Here is an 8002-nt window from a genome sequence, read left to right as displayed (position 1 = left end):
CTACACTGCCATTGGCTCCTGCCTGTGGGCTCCTCTCTTGCCTGTGGGCTTCTCAGAAGCATCTGGTGGGCCACTATGTGTAACAGGATGCTGGACTAGAGAGGCCTTTGGCCTGATCCAGCAGGACTGTTCTTATGTTCTTACTTCAACTCCATGATTGCGGTGTCAAAAACCTCACAGAACGGCGGTTCCAATTTGCTGTCTGTGTCCAGACAGCGCTGTTTGTGTTCAGACAGAATGCTTCGGCAGCCAAACCTCTGATCTTGGTGGCGAACCTTACTGCAAATTGTAGGATCAAACTGGAGTTTGGCGAGGCAAACCGCAGGTCAATTTTGGTGCAAAACTATGGTTGCACAAATTTGGATGTAACAAAGTTCCAACCTCTGCCCTGTTTAACTCTGGTTTTGCATTATGTCCGAATTTGGCCATTGTTTATTGTGTCTGTGAAGCTTTAGCCAAAGCTACTGGATACTCTACCCAGTTCCCAGGCACCATGCAGAAACAACCATTCCCACTGTACTGTGCATTTCTATGCTTTGTTTCATGCCAGTGGGATCCCTTTAAAGGCAATTGAGCCCTTCCACCATTTTGGAAGGTGTGCACATATTGTTGGGAAGTGTAACCCTTCCCAGTGCTTTCTTCCTACAACTCTTCAAGGGAGGGCTCTATCTTCCTTAAAGAGCTCTCCCAGCACTAAGAAACATGCACCTACTATGCAGAGGTCAGGGGGAGATGTCTATCATATTGGAGGGTTGTTGCTGGGTTGTTGTTGTTTTTTGCCAAAGTGGCCCCCTCTTGAAAAATAGTAAAGATCACTGTCCTAGGAGGAATGATTGGACAAGATGAATGCATTTAGACTGGAGAAGTGAGGACTAAAGGGAAATATGATAGCCACCTTCAAATATTGCTCCTGAAGGCAGAACTAGAACCAAGTTGTTTGAAATTGCAAGGAAGCTGATGCAGGTGCAACATTAGGAGGAACTGCCTAACTTTGAGAGCTGTTTGCCAGTGGAACAGTCTGCCTCATGCAGTGGTGGTCAGTCCTTAGCTGGAGGTTTTCAAACAGAGCCTGGGCAGCCATCTGTCAGAGATATCAGGGAAGAGAGGAGAGCTGATCTTGTGGTAGCAAGCATGTCTTGTCCTCTTAGCTAAGCAGGGTCTACCCTGGTTGCATTTGAATGGGAGACCACATGTGAGCACTGTAAGATATTTCTCTCAGGGGATGGAGCTGCTCTGGGAAGAGCAGAAGGTTCCAAGTTCCCTCTCTGGTTTCTTCAAGGCAGGGCTGAGAGACATTCCTGCCTGCAACCTTGGAGAAGCTGCTGCCAGTCTGTGTTGACAATACTGAGCTAGATAGACCAGTGGTCTGACTCAGTATATGGCAGCTTCCTATGTTCCTATGTTGTAGCGATTTCCTGCTCTGAGTAGGGGGCTGGACTAGAAGACCTCCAAGGCCCCAATTCTAAAATGCTGTGATTCATGCTGCTCAGTTATGTGGAACAGTGGGAAACGAACATGGGATTAAGTGCCTGTAGGGATTTAAAGTGCTGAAATAGCACGTCTGATCTTTTAAATTAGGGACATCATCTGGATATGCTCCCAGAGCCTGCCTTTCTCCCCTTCCTGATGCCAGATGCCATTTGTCTCTTCCCTGCTTCACTGTAACAAGGTGGTATTTTATAGCACCACTCGTCCAGAGGTATGTGGACAGAGACGGCTTCTCAGTGTTAATGTTCACTTGTGGGCGTTTTTTATTTATTGAGGTAGTTTGTGGCTGAGTGGAGTCTAATTGGGGGAAAAAACATAACATACAATTTATCCCTATCACACCGAAGTCTCATTGAGCTGACGGGAAAGAGATGAATTTCAAACAGGCCCAGCTGCTCCTCACATTGCTGTCAAACTTGGCCCAATAAATCTTTCCCTTCATATGTATGGAATAAGATTTAGTTTGTGTCACCTGTGAAATCCCTCACAGGATGGTACTTAAAAACACAAACCCCAGCAAAGGAGGAAATGAAAACAGTAAAAGGAGATTAAAATGCAGGAGCTGGTGCGGGGTGGGGTGGTGGTGGTAGTGGTGGAGAGAAGGGGGTGGGGATTTCAAGCCCACCCCCAGCAGCTTGCCTGCATGCCTGTCTATGATTTAGCAGCTCTTCCCAACCAGTGGCTTACCTAATTCACATTCATCCACATTTGTCATGCTACCCAAACCAGCCAGACTAGGTGCAGGACGGAGAGATAAGAGCCTCCTAATCCAATCCATAGCACTACTTTCCCTCGGGACTTAAAGAGACCAATCCATCCCCCCATGCAAAAATACAGCCTGTGTGGATGAGAGGCAAGTGGAATTTATTTTTCTGCAGGTTTACCCAGCACAGGAGTTTTGGGTTCCCGACTCGTGCATGAAGCTCCTAGAAGTTTGCTGCGAGGGGCAATTCAAAGTCTTAAGGAAGGGCTGTGTATCTCTGGGCCTCCTGCAGATGTTGAACTACAACTCCCATAATGCCTATTGGCCACTGTGGCTGGGGATGATGGGAGCTGGAGTCCAAAAACAGCTCAAGGGGCAAAGCTCTGCAGCCCTGTCTTAAGGTGTCCATGGAAGGCACCAAATTCTTCTCTGCCAAAGTTTGCTTCTCCTCTTTCCCCCCTCCTCCCTGGGGTATGCCTTTTCTCTCTCCACCAGGATGTGCTTTGTCTGGGTGCCACCCATCCACCATTACCAACGTCCTCTCTTTCCCCTGCCTTACTGGGATGCACTCCATATAGGGACCGGTCACTGCCACTGCTTCAGTGCAGTGGCTTGTTCTTTACTCTCATAGGAACTTAGGAAGCTGCCTTAGACTGAATCAGTATAAAGTCCATCTAGCTCAGTATTGTCTACACAGACTGGCAGTGGCTTCTTCAGTGTTACAGGCAGCAGTTTCTCTCTGCTTTATCTAGAGATAGCAGGGAGGGAACTTGGAACCTTCTGCATGCTAGCATGCAGATGCTCTTCCCAGAAAGGAGTGCACCATGCATGTAAGGGACCTGTATCCATATTCACTTTTAAATTAAATACAGGTGCAGTCATTCACATAAAAACATGTATGAGTGTATAGACATTTAAAAGCAGATACAACATAATATCTGAACAGGATTACTGTGGAGGGTTATGTGAAAGGCAAATTCTGTCTAAAGGATTGTTAGGAAAGGGACTGAAAATAAAATGGCTGCTGTAAGATCTTTATGGTGTGGTCTTATTTGGAATACTGTGTGCAGTTCTGGTCATCGCTTCTCAAAAAGAAATTTGTGGAGCTGGACAAGGTGCAGAAAAGGACAACCAAAATGATCAAGTGGTTGGCATGCCGTCCCTACAAAGAAGGCCTGGGGCATTTGTATTTTTATTTTTTTTGTGGGGAAGTTTACTAAGAGATAGAGATTTTAATAAACTGTTTATAAATCTTTATCTACTCTAAGTAAATGTACATGATGTGGAGACAGTGGATAGAGATCATTTCTAAATATCCCATAATATTAGAATTAAGGCCATGCAGTGAAATTGGGAATAGATTCAGAACTTCTTCACGCAATATATGTAATTAATTTATGGAATGCATTGCCACAAGATAGCCTATATCACAGATGCTTTAAAAAGAGATTAGGCAAAAATTGTGGGGTTTATGTCTTTTTAAAGTTGTACACCGCCCAGAGCCTCTGGATGGGGCAGTTTATAAATGTAATAAATAAATAAATAAATAAATAAATAAATAAATAAATAAATAAATAAATAAAGTTTGTGGGCTTCCTGGCAAGGTCTTCCTTACTACTGCAGGAAACCTGATGCTGGATTAGCTGGACATTTGGTCTGTCCCCGCAAGACTTCTATATTCTTATTGCTTTACTCAACTAGTAAAGTTAAGGGTCTTCTTTATATTCAGAAGGATATAAAGAAGTCAATTAGATACTAATTGCTTCCAAATATTTCCAGTGTAACACTGCCCGTTACTTTCCCCTCTTGGAGTGTGGGAGGGTCATTTTTAAATTCACAAATTCCTGAAAGGCAGATACTAATAACCGCAATATATTTGTGGATGCACCTTTGATATGCCTGGCGATTGCCAGAGCAGTTCTTGCACAACAACAGATTGTGGATATCATCTTGGAGGTGTAGCTACAAGAGAAGACAAGGCAAGCATGATGCACTAATGTATACTGAACAGACATCCCTGTAGAGATACTAGATTCTGCTCATGCTGCTGCTGATAGTTATAACTGCAAATGGTTACAGCAGAATTGGCCCCTGAGCAAGGCTACAATGGTTACAGTACGGTGTGGTTAGCTTACTTTTGAACAGCATGCCCTAAACAAAAATGTACACACATATCCCAGAACAGGGAGTAATTCCTGTTGTGAAGAAAGCATCCCTGCATTATGCATGTGCAGCTCTGTACTTCCTGACTTTGCTCATAGCTACAGAAAATATCAGGCTACTGATATATTCTTGTTTGTAGCAATCTTTTGATTCAACTGGGCAGATTACAAAGGCAGCACATGGCTCATACATCGAAGTTTCCTGTTGGGGTACACACGGCTGAGAGTCAGACATTCTATGAACAAATTCTTGAGAAAATGGATACAAAGAGGATGCTGGAGGAAGCTAATGCACACATATAATAAGCCAGGAACAGATTGATGTTCTGCGGATAAAGTGGGGTAAGAAGTACCATGCTGGGTGAAGACAGCTAGATTCAGTGGCTGGCATAAAATTGTACATATGGAGTTGCACAGTAGTACAGCCATTGGAAACAATGGCTGAACTATTGCACAACTGCATTTGGGTAATTTTTCAATTTGCGCAAGAGTATACTTGTCTAACTGTGCACACATTACATTACAACAGTGGGTGTGGGAAATCACAGGAGCAGGCACTTTCCTCTTTCCCCCCAGTCCCAGGGCAGTGGGGTCCAGGTGCAGATGGGGGTCCAGGTGCAGGGGGCTTGTTTCTGCGGCACCTTGGCCGCTGTCCCCGGGATCAGGAAAGCAGTCCCTGGGATACCCCTGTCCACTGCTTCCCAACACACAGCAACACAGCACAGCTCTAGTTAGAGCACCCATGGCTTGACACTCTTGTGAGCGGGTGTAGACTGTGTGGGCTTTGGTAGCCATCCTCTTTATGGTTTTTGGCACAGGCTCCGATGCTGGACCATTGCCAATCCAGCCACCTGGCCCTGCTCATAAGTAAGCGGGGCGGGGGCATGAACCTCCAGAAAGGGAAGGGGCTTGGCCTCCCTTCCTCAACCTATATGTGGGGAAAGTAGAACTTTGCTGCTCCCGGATCCCTGCTTGTGGCAGCCCCTCAAAGGCAGATAGAGCCACCCTCTCCAAATATTTTCTCCCTGGCTGGAGAGGGGATGCCCTGCACATGTTGGCTATCCCTGCCATGAAGGGACCATTCGCCAGGGCATACCTGCTTGTGTGGACGATGTGGGCACAGGGCTTGGGCATGGACCTTTAAACCCATTCAAAGCTCCTGGGCTGAGTCTGACGTGGCACCGTATGCAGATCTCTTGCTGTATGGATTATTTATTTATTTATTTATTTATTTGATTTTTATACTGCCCTTCCGAAATGGCTCAGGGCAGTTTACAATTAAAACAGAAACCATTAAAACCAATAACAATTAAAACAGAAATATAAATATGAACACCAATTAACAATTAAAACATCTTAAAAACAATTAAACTATCAGAACAATTAAAAGCCTGAAAACCAGGTTAACATTAAAACAATTAAAACTAATTAAAAACCCTGAAAGGCTAGGCCAAACAGATGGGTTTTAAGGGATCTCTTGAAGGTCAGTAAAGAATTAAGATTGCAAATTTCTGCTGGGAGAAATTCCACAGCCTGGGAGCAGCTACAGAGAAGGCCTGCCTCTGAGTCGCCACCAAATGAACCGGTGGTAACTGGAGACGGACCTCCTCAGATGACCTTAACGTGCGGTGAGGATCATGTAGAAGAAGGCTAAGATATCTCGGACCCAAGCCGTTCAGGGCTTTAAAGGTAATATTTTGTATTTTGCCTGGAAACATATCGGCAGCCAGTGTAACTGTTTCAAAACAGGCAAAATATGGTCTCTCCAGGTTGCCCCAGAGACCAATCTGAGATTCTTGGGAGTGGAGAGCCCGTTTTCAGCTGGCCAGGGACAGTGGGCTTGCTCTTCGGGGCCACGGTCATCGCCACATGGCATGCAGGCTGGCAGGGCGCAGGATTTGACAGAGACTTGGCGGCAGTTGCAGGGACTGGGACAACACTTGCCCAAACGCCCATCCCCACAGCTTTCCTGCACGGAGCATCCTTCTTCGCTCCCCTTAGTCTGCCACTCTCGTGAGAGAGAGTTCCGAGGGGTGATACGCTAGGTCTCCAGTGTGATGATGTCCGAGATGGGACATCATCATCATCATCATTTTACTTATGTAACATATTTTTATATCGCCTGATATGTATATCTCTAGGCGGTGTACAAAATTTAAAACAATATTTAAAAATCAGCACAGATTAAAAAACAACACAATTAAAACAGTAGAATAAAAACAGAAATAAAAACAATAACATAAAACAATTATTAAAACAAATTATGAAAATTCTAATTAAAAGCCTGTGAGAACAGGTGAGTCTTGAGGGTCTTCCTGAAAACAAACAGAGAAGGAGAAATATTTCTTATTTCAGCAGTGGGCATCTCAGGCGGCTCTTCTCATGAGCATGACTTAGGGGGCAAATCTCCCCACCCGGGGAAGGGGATGGCCGCCCTTTTATGTGCAAAAAGTAGAATGTTGCTACTCGGGCTGTTATACCTGACCCCAAGGATCCCCCCCCCTGGCATTTGCTCGCTTCCTGGTGCCGTGATGGGGTGCCCTGCTCATGTTTCCACTTGGAGTGTTTGTGCTTGTGAGAATACAAGACTTCTGCTCTTTTCTTGGGAAGCAAAGCACTTAGTGCCCATCCAGTCATCTCATCCCCTTTCCCCACTGCTTGCCAGGTGGAGGGGCAAGGGACAGAGTGGGAATTGGGGCAGCCACCGGGCAACTGCGCAGCTTTACAGGCTGGCCAGTCCAGAATGGGGCATGATGGCCAGGGCAGTCCCTAGGGGTATGTGGGGCTGGGGGTGAATCAGCATTTACAGCCTCCTTAACATTTCATATCATTATAGAATCGTACTGATTGATGACATACAGTGTAAAAAGAAATAGAAATAAAAATCACAAAACATGCTTCACAGTTTTCACTCAGACCTTCTGGGTTGCAAATCAACTTGAGCATAGTGTATTTTAAAATAAATAAATAAATATTATATATTGTTTGTTCCAGAAGTTTTTGTAATTTTCTGCCATGAAACAAGCCGCTTATAGGACTTTTTGGATGGGTTTTGTTGAGAGTCCGAACGAGCTGAGAGTCTGAACGAGCTCTCAGCTCGTTATTTCAGGCAGCGTCGCCTGCCTGATAGGATGTTTTCCCTTTTCTCTCCCTCCAGAGAGGGAGAGGAAGGGAAAAACATTCTATCGGGCAGTCGGCACTGCCTGAATTAACTGGTGCAGATTTCACCTGGGCTCTCAGCGGCCCGGGCATGGGTGGGGGGAGTTCGCTCTGGGCTCCTTTGGAGCCCGAGCCACAGGGCTTCAGCAGCCTTTTCCATTGGCGGCCTGGATTCTTTAAACCCATTGGCCCAATGGTGGCTCCGCCCCTGGTCCCAGTACAGATCCCCGGGAGACCCCACTTCTTACTTCCCTCCATTGTGGAAACTCTCCGTATATACCTACCCTCTGTTTCCTGTCCTTCAACCAGTTAGCAATCCACAGATCACAAGGCTGGGGCAGAAAGTGTGTCTGTATGTGGAGTGTTTTACCCTTTTTTAATGAAGGCAAAGGGCAGATTCTTCCATACGGGGGTGGAAATATGGTCGGTGGGGGTGGGGTGGGGGGCTTTTGTTCCATACATTTTTATAATTTTCTGTCATGAAACAAGC

Source organism: Hemicordylus capensis, chromosome 1 (assembly GCF_027244095.1).
Source record: "Hemicordylus capensis ecotype Gifberg chromosome 1, rHemCap1.1.pri, whole genome shotgun sequence".
Classification (NCBI taxonomy): Eukaryota; Metazoa; Chordata; class Lepidosauria; order Squamata; family Cordylidae; genus Hemicordylus; species Hemicordylus capensis.
The sequence above is the reverse complement of the archived record's forward strand: the minus strand, read 5'-3'. Positions refer to the sequence as shown.